Below are 14,838 nucleotides of genomic sequence, written 5' to 3'. Positions count from 1 at the left end.
ATATTGCTTTCAGTTATCTTTCTGTTTGACTAAATATGACTAAAACTCATATTCATCACTTGAAAACAATGTGCAAGTAATAGACTTAAACCTTCATTTGAAAAATACCAGCAAAGCTGGGAAGAGTGTTAGGTGAAGAAATCAATTGGAATTGGAACAGCAAGGTCCTTTTTCATGTCTGGGGCAGAGGTTCCAGAAACTTTAAGACTCAAGATATTGTGATGCTAAAGATATGCAGCACCTGCATTCTAATGCAAAGGGTTTGTTAGAGGATCATTTAGCTAAAGGTATTTTTTTTTTCTTGGTTTTTTTTTTTTTTTTTATTTCAGAAAGGAAGAAAGTATGACTTTAAAATATTAGCTCTTTTCAAAATTTGATGGAATTATGACCTTTCAGATGACCGGACAAAGCCTCTCCTAGAACAGCTAGCAGTCCTTCTTCCTCATTCAGGTCAAGGACTGAAAAACAGGCGATTCATACTCTACTAAATGACTTTACTGAGTGGTTTTCTTTTTTTCCCTTGCATTTTTGGGACCCTCCAGCTGCCTCTGCTGCTCTGCCACTTGCTAACTTCATACAAGCAGTTACCTGTTCACTGACCTGGGGAATGACCAATGCAACAGTTCAATGGGCAGCCTGAGTTCAAGCCCTTGTTCAATTAATGGTTATTTATTTATACAAAGTGAAACAGGTCCAACAGGAGAGACAGAATACAAGAATAGCTTGATATTTTGTGGCCAGAAAGCTGGCCTGGAATATGGGTTTCTGACGTCTTGCAGAACAGAAACTTGAAATCTGGACTCCTGTGCCACCAGTCAGTGTCTTGATCACAGGATGATTATCTAGGAGGAGCTGACGTTTTCTTGCTCTTTGATGTATTTCATCCTAGGCATGAGAATCTTCCCCAGATAAGAACTTCATAAGAACTGGTAAGTACCTGCAGAAGGTTTGGTCTCAGGAGAATATAATCTCTCAGTGAAAGAATGCATCACTGTAAACTCCAACGGGGCCATGACTAGAGCTTTTACAACCATGTAGGTCCAGGGTGTTCTGTCCATTGTGATGGTCCATCAATGTCCTGAGTTTGAAGGGGAGGTCAACAAGCAGTGCTGGAGGGCATGAGTCTCAGGAAGTCTGCAGAATGCCAAAGCATATGTCTGCATAAGTGTCAGACTTGTAAATCAGCTGTTGGTACAAAAGTTTAACAATGGGGAAATGGTCACATTCAAACATTCGTTTGGGGATTAGGCTTGAGTCTGGCTGCCTTTAAACACTTCAGCTGACAATGATATGAAACCAGGGCATAAAACCAGGAGCCTGACTTGTGATCTGCTGCCAGTTGCCTTCAAATTACCACGTCTGATGAGAGCAAAAAGAGATGAAGTTAATGGAGAAATGGGACAGGTCATCTGGACTCTGATAATTAATGTTCCCTAGAAAATAAAAGTTTTGAAACTTTCCTGGAAATGAAGTTTTATGATCTGCTACAACAGCCCACAGGGGAAATGCTGCAACCTACACATATTGACAATTGTGGTATTACCAGACAATTAATTTTTATGAGTAATTTCCAGAGCAACCCTCAACCATGCAGTCACGCATATAGTGCAACAGTGTGCCATGGAATTGAGACTCAGCTAAAGGCCAAAGATTATACAGATTTATTAATATTTGCAAAAAAGTTCCCAATAGCAAGGAGCAAATTGAGCAACAGAATGGGAAAGAAGGAATGGACTTGACAATAAAATAAGTTTTGTAAGGATATGATCCAGAGCATGGTGAACTCAACAGAAAGATTTCCATTTATTTTTTTTAAGGTCTTGGATAGATCTCAAGAGAAATGAGACACTCTATATTATACCTTTCCCCCTACTTTCTCCATCTGAATGGAAAATACATTCTCGTTCACAACTGGCATAGCCTTTAGTGACCAAGAATTACAAGCAAAATGTTGATCACATTTGAGATGTAGAGCCAAGAATCCCTACCTAAGCAGTCCCAGAAGTGGCTCTCCCATGGCTAAGCAACTGGCAAATTCTCTCTAACAGTACCTTCATATTTCTATTAGACTCAGAAGAGTCTTACCCTGTACTTAATGTTGCGAACCCATTTTACTTTCTCACTTAAAATACAGAGAATAATGGAGTAACTGGATTTATAATTTAATTTCTCTTAAATCCTTCTCCATACACACCTTAATTGCAAAGGCAACATTTAATTGTCCTCCATTTATGGTTATAGTTAAACTATAGTCTAGTTTAACTAGTAATAGCTGTTACTTTTAAACAGCTATTAAATACTTCAGTAGTTTTTAAACCATGCCAAGGAATACTGGCAATAAAAGAACAATGAACAGAGATGTCTGGAGATGAAGTTGTAGAACTGAATTTGTTTATATATCATTCAGAAGGAAATAATAGTTCTGTCAAAGTCCCTGTTAAAGGCTGTTAAACAGAATGATATACTTTGCACTAAGTGAGTCTACACGGCTCATGGCTTATGGCCCCAAGTGATAGATCTCCAAGATAAGCTTGGTTATCTCTTTTCAAAATTTTTCCTTCAGTGGGAACAAAAGATTGCTGCCTAATATAAGTAAGATTTGAGAAACTCATCCTGCTGTGATAGCAACTCTTATTTCATCCTACACACTGAAGAACATAATTTATCTTAACACTAGGCATTGAGCAAAGCTAGCTGTGGGGAAGTGGTACTAATAGGGTTTCCTTTTACTGCTGAACTCAATTGAAATCTGCAGTCAAGCCAAGCCTGGTTTAAATACTCTGCTGGTTATTTTCTTTAACATGGTGTGAAAGACCAAGGCTGCTTTATTGCAATGGAAGGATAAGTTACCAGCAAGACATGCTGAGTTGAGGAGCTGGTGACAACACGCAGAAAGAGAAATTGGCATTACTTCCCATCACTTTGGAGATACAAGAATAAGTTTCCTTACAGAGAAAACCAAAACATTTTCAGTTGAGAATGCTCAACAGAGAATGCTACTGTTTGGTGGATTGCAGCCTTCTCAGTGTCCAGCAGATCAGGAATAAACACTTCCAGGTCTGTAAGAACAAGCTGCTCACCTTGCCCATGATTGGAGTGCCTGCTTCTCATCTTCTCATCTTCTCATCTTCTCATCAATCTGGATTCCAGATGTATCAGAAAGCCCAAATTCCATGGTCTGAGGATTTATTTACTCATTCCCTTCACAGCCATTGTAGGTGCTGGCTTTCCCTCTGTGGAATCACTCTGTGTTGCTTCCTCCAGGATCCTGTAAGGTAGCATCAGTGGAAACAGCTGTCCTTCACCTGGCCTCGACACACACACAAACCCCTTAACAATAGGCATTGGCATCTCCTTTGGCAAGGTGATCTGACCCAGGGGGCACAGCACCAGCAGTGCCTAAAGCTTTACAAGAGAACAGAAAATATGCAGTAGAATTGGATTAAAAGAACAGAAATGAAAAAGACCTGCAGTTTTCCGCTGTTACAGCACTGGACAAAGAACAGCACTTCCAGTTTAAAGTGTGTCAAATGATGAGGCACAGATAGTGTATTTGGAGTTATCAATTTAGCTTTTGCCCCAGACCTTCCTGAGGACACTGGGAATTCCTCTGTGTTTGATAAGGCACAATTGAGGCCCTTTCCTCAAGGACAGGTAAACACATAGCCATTAACAGCCAGGTTGTAAAGGATAACTGAGCTTACCCAAGGACTTGTTTTCTCAGGTTCATCTGCACTATCAGCTTGACCACACCTGTAAAGATCCCCTGGGGGTCATATAGGTTGGCCTCTTTGCTTTGTCTTCTCTCAGGATTTTTTTATTTTTTTATTTTTTTTTTGCAAGTTCCCTGTCCATAAAGAGGTGTGGCAGAATGATTCTTGAAAACTTGGCTCTGTTCACTCTATCAGTGTCACAGCAGATCTAGTTTTTTACCAGGATGCCCCAGTGCTATGGCTTGAGGAATGAGGGGGACACAGACTTTATTTATAAAAACGATATTAAAATCTGGTTTGTTGCCACAAATAACATCAAGATAGAAAATCCTGATTCAAGAATTGGGATTCAAAGGTCAATATGAGTTTGTTGGGCAGAAACAATTATTTAATCCATGTTGTGGAGCAACAAACCCACTAATATCTTGGTTTTACCTGGAAAGTGATGATAATGACAGAGATGATATAGGTCTATGTCTATGACAAAATTAGCAGATTTTTCTGTGGACCCCATCCAAATACTACTGAAGCCTCCAGAAAAACCCCCCACAAAACCACACAAAAACAAAGGGTGCTTTTCTGTGCTTGCATACCAGAGGAGATGTGTATCAGTTTTGCTTTTAAACACAAATCTTAGGATGCATCCAGACCCATCCAGCACACGATTACGCAGCTGATGTGTACATTTCTCCTTTTTCCACTCTCATCAAAAGGTTCATCAAAGCTGTGGAGATGTTTGATATTCCTGGTGAGATGAGGTCAGTGCCCCTCTCTTGGAGCTGATTCATATGAAGTGGAGGCTGAAAGGGGACAGAGGGCATGGGAGAGAATAGGTACTATTTTTAGCACAGAGACATTTATCAGTAGCTGTGGCATCTCTGGAAATCAGCAAAGAGAAGTCTCTGTTGGGGACATGATTCATGAAATAATATACAGAAGACATGTGGAGACCTGCAAATAGCAGACTCCCCTACGGTCATGCCATTGACACCTGTTTGCATTTGGATTCTATCATTGTGTGCCAGTATTTCAGACTTATTATTTTTTCCCTTAGTCTTTTAGGGGTTAGCACAGATGGTGACTTCTCTTGTGTGTTTTGCCCTTTACACTTGTTTCTAGTGACCACCTGACTGCCTACATTGTGGTTCTGTTCTTTTCAGAGCGCTATTGATTATATAGAGCACTTTGTGGGAATCTGGTATAAAGGGATGGCTTTATAAACCATCATGGGCTCTGGGTATCTATTTTTATCAACCTAAGCAATTGTTGCTTTGAAAAAGAGACCCCTATTTCCCAGGCTGTGTGTTGCTGACCTCGGTTAGTCCGAACTCCTTTGACCTCAGTGCAGCTTAAGCGATGTGACAGCCGAGTCAGCCCCTTTAATTCCAGTCTTTGTGAGGCTCATGTGATAATCATGCACTTGCTCTGTCAGAGGAACCGGCAAAGAGCGATTCTGTCTGTACTTGCTCCCTGCAGCAGACCTCTTTCTTACCTTCTCTCTTCCACCAGATTCCTTTCATTTTGTTGGTTCTATTCAGGAACAAAGAGGACTTTGTTGAATTGTCTTTGTGGTTTATTTTCCTGAACCTTGCAAGATAGCAGACTTTTGCCACTGTTTTATCCAATCCTTTATCACATGCACAATACCTGGATGCTAATGGAGGCTAAAGTATGTTAGCCTAACTATCTCCCTTTCTTTTTTCAGGTTGGAAGCCAAGGCTGACTTCTGGATGCCAAGTTAGGAATAATGGCTGGAGTAAAAACTCAGGGAGGGGTCTGTCTATACAGCTGCAATAAAGGATTCAGTCAGAGGAGCTGTAGTCATCAGTAGATTTCATCTTGTTTTTCATGTTCTCTGGTCTTACTAGGCCCCCCCATGTCTTTGTAGAAATCTATTTCTTTACAGGTGTAGAGGTGTACACATCTTCATCAAATGGTCTTTGGGCACATGTTCAAAAAGAGATAAAAAGGCATTGGCTGGCCACTACAGCTGTTAATATTTCACAGCTTTTATCTAAGCCTGTGAAAATGTTTTGACATGTTAAACTGCTGTGGTCTGCACAGATGCAGAAAGGCAGTTCAAAAGAGTGAGATGAAGGACTCTAGTTTATAGATTTTACCATAAAAGTCTTCTTCAAATCTCAGGACAAGTCAGTAGTGTGGTGAAGACTAAAAAGAACAGCTGACTCTAATCTTCTGCCCTAACCACTGTCCCAGCTGCTTTTCTCATGATCTGCCACTCTACCTAGTCCCAACACACAGCTCTTGACATGTTTTCTTTATTTAATGCATCAAAATGTGTTTTTTAAAATCATGGAAAATGTAGCCATTACTCAAGGCTGTCCTTGAGTGATAACTTTGTCTGTTTTGTCTACTGCCAGAAGGACACAGTGTTGTCCTGGATTCTCTGGACAAGGTAATAACTGAGAGTTGCTTCATCAAACTTTTTCCCATGAGGGGAGAGATCTATAATCTTTGTTTTCAGTGAAACAGACTAACATCTCTAAAAGGCACCAAAATACAGTGCTTCTGGACTCTGTATAAAAAAGGTCAGGCGGTGTTTAATCCTGAGAGTGACCTCATGGACCTTGAGAGAATTTCATCAAGGATGTAGTTAGTTTGTATTTTGCAATAATCTGAAGGAAATAAGCTTGACATTTCAGAGATAAAGCTCACATGCAACACCATTCCAGTCACCCAATGTACTTTGTAAATGGGATTTCTGTGCTGTTTATTTCTAAAAAATTCTCATGTTCAAAATCTGAAACTTTCAGCCCTTACTTGAGCAAAAATTGCAGAAACCAGTATGAATAGTGCCAATATGAATACAGCAAAGTGAAATAAAAGCTGGAGGATCTGGTGCTGTGTTATTTGTCTCATGCTGCAAAACTTCAGCAAATTTGTCTCCAGTGAGCAAAGTGAGCAGTTTTGACAGCTTTTATTATATTGAATTACAGTGACAAATAGGGGCATTGGTTTGCAGAACATTTGAAAGTGTGATAAACACAGTCCTAATGAGAAAGATTTTCTTTTTATTTGACAGAACACCACTGTCTTTCCTCATGCTCACAATTGCACACACAAACAGACACACACACACACAAAACAAACAAAAAACCTGGTTATTTGAGGCAAAATTCCTGAAATATTATTCTCTAAATCTTTAAGCTTTCACTTATTACTTTTTATTCACAGAGGTATTTTACGATTATATTGTCCACAGAAATTGTAGCAGTGATAAAATAAAATAAAATTGTTAGTTCAAACACAGAGTACCACAGTGTTTTCTTACGAATTTAACTATGAATTTAAAATCAAACATGGTTTTCAACATTAAAAATCTTATTGTCCAAAGGATAAATGGTGCTTGCAGGAAAATAATTGCTCCTATAGCCCTCATGAAAATATAGTCTCTAGGTTGTTTGACTCCAGTTTTCCCCACCACGGTGCTTTTTGAACTTTGAAGCCTACAGTGAGCAACTTGTACTACAGAAGAAAATAATTTAACATCCACGTGCACACAACAGTTGTAGCAAGCTCACTGGAGAGAAATCTGTTTGGAAAGCAGCTAGTATTATGGGTGCTGCTAAAAATAGCAATAATAGCAAGATAATTTTGCTTATCCACCAGTAACACTTGCAAATGAAGGCATTTTGCTGCAGCTGTTAGGATTCAATGACTTCTAAGAAGGTGTTTAGTTCAAGATGCTGGAATTTTACATGAATGTGGATTTCACTGAAAACTGTTTAGTGCTGCTGTCTGTTGTGTTTATAAACGTGCATCCCTCTCCATCTTCTTTAAACATAAAGATTTGCTGTTGCCTGTGCAGATTCATTTTGTTATGCTGGTCCCAGACCATATAATCCAGCACCTCTTTTATTTTTGATGTGGCAGTAAAATGGAACCAGGAGGTTATTGCTATTCAGACAAGGGCTCACACATTTGAGCCCTCCCCGCAGGTACATCTGTGTGTGCATGCCCTTCACACATTCATGTCCCTGCCAGCATATGTGCTTATCTTGCTGGGTTTCTAATTTTCTGAGGAATTTTCAGGAGACTCAGCTGAGCTGTGTCTCTGCTGGCTGAGTTATTTCCTTACTCCTTCCTTACTTTTCACTTGCCTGTTCCTCTCTGTGCTTCCCGCATGCCTGCCTCAAACACTGCTGAGATCAAGCCCGCCCCAGGCAGGGACACTTCTGATGCCTCCTGCCAGCGTTGCCTGTTCTCTGCACATCCATCAGTCCGGGAACTCGCTCTGTGTGTGCTGATGCTGATGCTGATGCTGATGCAGTGGGGTGCAGTACCAGCTGAGATGAAGCCACCAATAAAGCCACAGGAGCACAATGCATATGGAAATGAAGCAAGATATGACAAACCTGCCGCTAGGGCAGCCTCAGCTCACCCAAACCGTGCTGAGCAGAGGAACAGCTGAAGGAATTTTTCATGTATTGTCACATCCTCAAAGCTTGTTTTTCAGAGCATAGAAATGCCTTTTGTTGTCTCTGAAGCCACCTCCTGTACATTTATGACTTGTAAATCAGTCTTACTTGGATTCAGCAGAATTAGGGAAAGGGAAATCCTATTAGGTCTTATTATCATTTGAACTACCAGAGCAGTATTGTTCTATATGTTAATTTGCCAAGCACCATGTTCCTGTTTAAATAACTCAGTGTAAACACCATGTGATTATTGTCTGTGCCTCTTAATACATAAAAATGTGTTTGAAAAAAGAGTTTTAATATTTCCATTAGAGTTCAAACACCTTCCTGTCTCTTTTTAAAGATTTAGCCATTCCTCCTCATCAAGAATGTTATGTTAATTTTGATGGGGCAGTGGAGAGAGGGTGAAACTACAGCGACAGTTTAAGCTGTATGTTCTTTAGTTAAGTTGCTTTTGGTCTCCCTGCTGAATGAACTGATTTCCTTAAAACAAAATGTAAAAGGAGCATTGTCTCCTGAAAGCTCTTCAGAAGTACAGTGAGGAAGGAAATACCTTGTTTGGCTCCTTGCACCCAGGGCAGATTATTCCCAGTGGCTGCTCAAAGCGATGTGCGAGACAGTACATGCTCTCCCATGTGCTCCAGCCCTTGGACAGGCAGGAGAGGTGGGAATAAGCTACAATCACAGGCAGAGAGGGAGTTTATTTGACTGAGATGATTTTAGTCCAATGCATCTACTCCCTGTCCAGCAGTCTTGTCTCTCAGCTCACACTCTTGCAGCTCCAGCTTACTGCGAGACACCTTCCCCTCTGTCCCTCTGCCAGCCATTCCCATCCAGTCACACCCTGGCAGCCTTCTTACTCCATGGTCAGGGTTTCTGCAGAGCTGTGTGCTCTGGCATGGCATGGAGCACCTCTGTGGTTAGCACTGCTGCAGTCCCAGAGCAATGAGGTGGCACCTTCCCTCTATGGAAGGGTTGCTGCCCTGGCCATGCTGAAACCTTCACCAATGACAGACCTAAAGCAAACAGGTATGTGCCCAAAAGTAAGGAAACTTCTCACCAGGACTTTTTGCCTGATTTTTTTTACTGAGGCCAGTAAAGATACAGGCCTGATGCAAGGAGACATTCAGGTGGAGACCTCTTAATACTAGGTGAGAAAGAAGATGCAGGCCTGGAAGTGTGTTCCTAGAAGGAAGGCTGACAGCTCTCTCTGACACTGTGGTGATATTGCCATGTTGTTACCAGTGTAACAAGCTGCCCAATGAAAAAGGACCTGATAGTCCTGGTTGACAACAGCTGAACATGAGCCAGCGTGTGCTCAGGTGGCCAAGAAGGCTATGGGCACCCTGGCTTGTACCTGGAATAGTGTGGCCAGCAGGACCAGGGCAGTGATCATCCCCCTGTACTTGGCACTGGTGAGGCCACACCTTGTGTTCTGTGTCCAGTTCTGGGCCCTCACTTCAGGAAGGACATTGAGGGGCTGGAAGGACACTGATGTCCAGGGAAGGGCAATGGAGCTGATTAAAGGTTTGGAACACAAGTCTGATGAAGAACAGCTGAAGGATGTGGGGGTGTTTAGTCTGAAGAAATGGAGGCTTGGGGAGACCTTATTGCTCTTTACAACTAACTGCCTGAAAGGAGATTGTGGTGAGAGAGGGGTTAGTCTCTTCTTCTTATGAAAGCAATAGGATGAAAGGAAGTGGTCTTAAGTTATGCCAGGGGAGGTTTAGAAGGTTTATTAGCAAGCATTTGTTCAACAAAAATGTTGTCAGACATTGGGAGGGGGTGCCCAGGGCTGTGGTTGAGTCACCACACCTTGAGGTATTTAGAAGGCATGTAGCTGTAGCACTTAGGGACATGGTTTAATGGTGGTCTTGGCAGTGCTGCATTAGTAGTGGGATTTGATGGCCTAAAAGTTCCTTTCCAACCTAAGCGTATCTATGATTGTATGATTTGGGTGCTGTAGCTGGTGAACATCAGTATCAAGCTGGAGAGACACCCACATCCTGTTGTGATTTGGACCTCTCTGTAGGGTGGTGGGTCATCAGGTCTCTTTATAGTGACAGTGAAAAAAAGAGAGGGAGAACATGGAGACACACTTCAAAGGAGATGAGTAGGCAGAAAATAAATGAGGGAGCAATAGCCATGGTGTTGGCTTAGAAATCTGGAGACATACGAGTATATTTGGTAGCCTTAGGGCTACCTCTCTGGTCTGGACAGAGACTGAAGCTCCTGGTGGCTGGAAGAGAAGTGGAAAGAAACCTCTGTACATGCTGTGTGACTGGCAGTGGAGCTGGAAAGGGACACTGTCTCTGAAGGGTATGTGAGGAGGAAAGACAGAGGAGTGAAAGACAGATACTGCCAGGATGATTTCTTGATGACCTGGCTTATGGGTGGCTTACTGGTGGCCTGGAATGGGTTATGCAAGAGGCTGCAATGACCTGTCCAGCCTGTCGCCCCAGATTTGTCATGTTGAGGTCAAGTAGCTGATCACATGCTCTGCTGGGAGCTTGCAGGCAGCCAGACCCATACTTGTATTGATACAGTGCCTGAATCTCTGTAGGAGACTGTCAGTAGAGTTTGCCCAGGTGCTGAAAAGTGTTCTGTTGCCAATATCTGAGGGAAGATGAAAACCTTAGCTCCCATGGCACAGAACAGTGTTTCAAATAGCTGCTCTTTTGCAGGTGTCTGGTGTAGTTATTTCTGCACCTTCTGTTTAGGACTTAGAAGGGGAAGAGAGGAAATCTCTTTGCTGAGGTATTTCTGGAGGATACTAAGGAGTTTTATTAGTTTGTTTGGGTATCTGGAGAGTGCACAGAGGGTAACAACCTGTACCAGCCTTCTGTATTTTCAGTGGACACATTGCATGAACGGACTAACTAGTGATCTCACAGACCTCTATCACAATTGCACACATGACCAGTAATATTGGTGAGAACTCAGAATGCCAAAACTCTCTAAGGAAGCTGCAGATGTTTTCTCTTTCACTACAGGTTTCTAGAAGGGGAACTGCAGGAAGCCCTGAAGTTGGACAGATGAATACAGAAGTGTTGCCTCCATCAAGGGTAATCCTAGACGCACAACACAAATTCTTCCAGGGAGAATAGACACCTCCTGTGAGCATGAAGAGAGGATAACACTGAATCCCATGCCTGCCATCAGTCTGGGATAGCTGCCCTTACCTTTGGCATCAGTCTTATCTATGCCTTGGAGGTCCACCTGAACAAGTCTGTCCACCTGACACAATGGACTGTTTTTAAGAAGGCAGATCTTGTGATAGGTAGGAAATAGTACCAAGGGCTGTGTGGATGAGCACAAGCAGTTTGTTCAGTAGAGGTGAAGCAAAGGGGAGCAGTGGTGATGTGGCTGCTGCCTGCATGTTGGACAATGGGTACCAGAAAGCTTGGAGCACAGCTCACCTTTGATGTGCTTGCTGTGCTGCGGAGCCCAAGGGATGAGTGTGCTGCGTGGGTCAAACTGGAGCTGGGCATGAGGTGGTTCAGAGGCTGGGGCTCACTCTGGTTGCTGCTTGGTGGAAGTAACCCTGGGCAGTGGGACATGGGCTCTCTGCATTACTGACACTGAGAGAGGAATATCTGTCCTGTTACATTAACAGGGAATGGATTTGGACTTCCTAAGTCTCTGTTAGATTCTACTGCAACTCCAGCACTTGAATCTGTTTCTCTTATTGTATGTTATTCTCCTCTGGGGAATCCCTCTTTCTCTGTATAAGGAACACAAAGAATAAGCCATAACAGACTTTATTAAGTTATCCAAGAGATGTTGTGCAGAACAGTGTCCCTGGAAGTCATCCCCTTGCTCTGAGGAAAGATCTCAACTAGATGGTCCCTGAGAGAAATTCCTGTAACTCCTCCCTGCCACCTCCGGTGATGCAGCATCAACTACACTCTGAGGTTTCAAAGCTTCACTCCCCTTGCACCTTGCACTTCATTTATTTTTGCTCTCCTGACCTCAGTGTATCTTTGCTGCAAGTCAAGATTAAAATTTCCTGTCCAACTCTTGCTGCATATGGCAACGCTTTCCTTTGGTAACAGCCTTTCCTTCATACTGGACAACTCTTTGGAGGCCTCTTTCCCTCTATCAAGGCCTCTCTTTTCCATAGCACTTAATCTTCCTGCTGTGCTCCACTGGCCTCTCTCTGGCTCCCCTGCACTGCTCTACTGGTGCGAGCCTTGTGTCCCTGTGACCTTGTTAGCAATTTAGGTCTAATATTTGATGCTGAGCACAAACCTACGATTTAGGCAACTTGCTCCAAAGACCAGGATCCTGGCAGAGTTCTAGCATGTGGTGCTCCTAAAGAATAATAACTCCATGAGGATTTGGTGACCCCTCTGTAAGACCTGCGGAAGAGAGTGCTGGCCAAGGCCTGGGGAGTTCTGTGGCATGTTGGCCCTCCCTGCTCCATCTGCTTTCTATTGTGCTTGAAAAGGAAATGAACTGAGCTAAATGATTTCAAAGTGACATTCTCCACACTGCACTCTAATTTCATAATTGCCATCTCCATGCAGTTCCCAGTACTAAAATGTTTAAAATAACAGCCTTCGAAAAGAGCCAAAGCTTCGAAAGGCCATGCACCACCTCTGCTGGAGTAGTAAAATGATGGCAGAATAATTTCCACATGCAGTGGATGGGTGTTTGGTTATTTGGGGGCTGAGCATAGTTACTTCCTTTGCCAGGAATTTCTCTAAGTCAGGAATCAAAATTACTTTTTTCCTCTGTGAACTCTATTTAAATGCTATATTGACTGATGTACCAGCCATGATTTGGTCTACTGTTGATCTCAAACTTTCTGGTGCAAACTTTTTAACAGACAGAAGAATCTTTTTATTTTTTAACATGGAATACTCTGCATGTCCATATGGACAGAGGGATGAGATAAATTTTTACTCTCTGCCCTTTGATCTGATTAACTTCTCATGTGCAGTTCTGTAAATGCCGCTGTAGCAATGATAGCACTGGCTTGGTTTAGTCTGACATCCATTAACAGCATCTTCAGTGTGATGTAACATCTGGGACAAAAAAGATAATGTTCAGCCAGCTGACAGTGGGCTGCTACCAAAGATGTGTTGGTTACTGGTGCTTTGTACACCGTGGCTCAGAGACACTTCAGCATGCAAAGCTGCAGGACTAATTGTGATTTTTCCTAACCCATTAGTTGCATTCTTTCTCTAATGTTATCTCCATTTGCTCCATGCACACCTCGTATTTTCTCTTCTCTTGTGTTTTTGGTGTGATTTTTTATTTTTTGAAATCTTCCTCTGAATCAGTTCTGCATTTTTAGCTTAATATATCTACCACCATGATTGACTTTGCTGTGTAGTATTGAGTCCACTTCTGGAATTCATCAAGTTATTGTAAAGACTCTTGTATATATTCCATTAAGTGAATGTGTATCTTGCCATACCTTTAAACAACTCTTCTGTTGATTTTGACAGAGAGAATTCAACTTTTTCCTTAAAGTAAAAAACAACAAGAATAAAAATAGCAAGCAATCTTTTCAGCAATGAGCAGTCAGAATTTATGTTCTCATTGGGCACAGCTCTGAAGATGTGATGATTCCATTCAGCTGAGCATCAACAAGATCAAAAGACTTTGTTGAAATGTAACTGTCACTTTGATCAGAGCTGTACTGGAAACTTAATGAAATGAGTGGCTTCTTTCGGTGGTTACTTCTTTTGACTATTTCTAGTTGTGGTTTTGATACTATGGGAAAATAACCTGACCCTGTTAAGTCCAGACACCGTGGCTGGATTTTGGGTGAGAGATTAGATCAGGCTTTCGTTTCTTCTCCAGTAAATACAGTTGTCTTGAATTTTGCCTTGAATTTTGGACCCATCCAGCTAATTTCTTAAGCTAGACATTTTTTTTTTCTTTTTGCCCTGATCACAAGTTATTTCATTGATTTCAGATTTTCCAGCAATCTCAATAATTATGAAATGGATGCTGTTTCCTATTCTGAAAATGAGGAATGATTAGATGGCCAATGTCATAGCCTGGGACCTGAAAAATTTGGATAAAATTATGTGGCAAAGTCTGTCCATCTTTTGTGTGAGGGTTCAATGACTTGAAGTTAGGTTGTGTTGCACTTCCTTTGGGCTTGACTTTACAAAATCACTGTGGAGGCTGGAGAAGACTGTAGTAGAATGGAGTTGGTTTGAGAGGTTGGAGTCAGGAATGAACAATGCAGGTCTCTCTATAGGAAGATTTTTGACTGATCCTTCCTTAGCATTCTCTCACTCAGATGATGACTGAGTTTATCTTTGAAGTGATTTACCCTCAGCTAAGTATAAATGGCTGGGGACAAATCAACCTGTTTTTTCAGCTTAGTTCTGAAGTTATCTATAAAACTCTTGGTTCAGTGTATTCAGCATTCTTTTTTGGACTATGATAATAGTTTCTCTGGAAAAGCCAATCTTTTCTTGTTTTGCAATTGGGTTTTAACTCCTTTGAATACCTCTAAAAGTCTCATATTTGAAGTTGGGACATTAATTTCCTCAAGTCTAATTTTACCTAGTTGTATAATCCTTAGAGCCCTACCACCTTACACAAAACCAGATGGTGATTTCGACTTTTAAAAAATGATGAACAACCAGTGAGTGCCTGCAGATGAGGTACTCCAAAGGCTCTTCTCTCTTTTCCTAACAATCCTCTACAAGCAGCAGCTG

The 14,838-nt window shown here is 41.8% G+C and overlaps 1 long non-coding RNA gene across 1 annotated transcript in view; it reads right to left on the bottom strand.

The window, feature by feature from the left end:
• Window positions 1-789: 789 nt before the first annotated feature.
• Window positions 790-14,838, bottom strand: part of LOC106628062 (uncharacterized) — a 41,946-nt gene continuing 27,897 nt past the window's right edge. The window contains exons 2-3 of the long non-coding RNA XR_001331285.2: window positions 3,081-3,268; window positions 790-1,134 (exon numbers count right to left, since the gene is read on the bottom strand). This is a non-coding gene — a long non-coding RNA (uncharacterized LOC106628062). The remainder of the gene's footprint in view (window positions 1,135-3,080; window positions 3,269-14,838) is intronic.

This window comes from Pseudopodoces humilis, chromosome 7, assembly GCF_049639895.1.
Source record: "Pseudopodoces humilis isolate 2021_Gansu_Grassland_sample_001 chromosome 7, ASM4963989v1, whole genome shotgun sequence".
Lineage (NCBI taxonomy): Eukaryota > Metazoa > Chordata > Aves > Passeriformes > Paridae > Pseudopodoces > Pseudopodoces humilis.
Note: the sequence above shows the minus strand (reverse complement) of the source record. Positions and strands in the feature narration are given on the sequence as shown.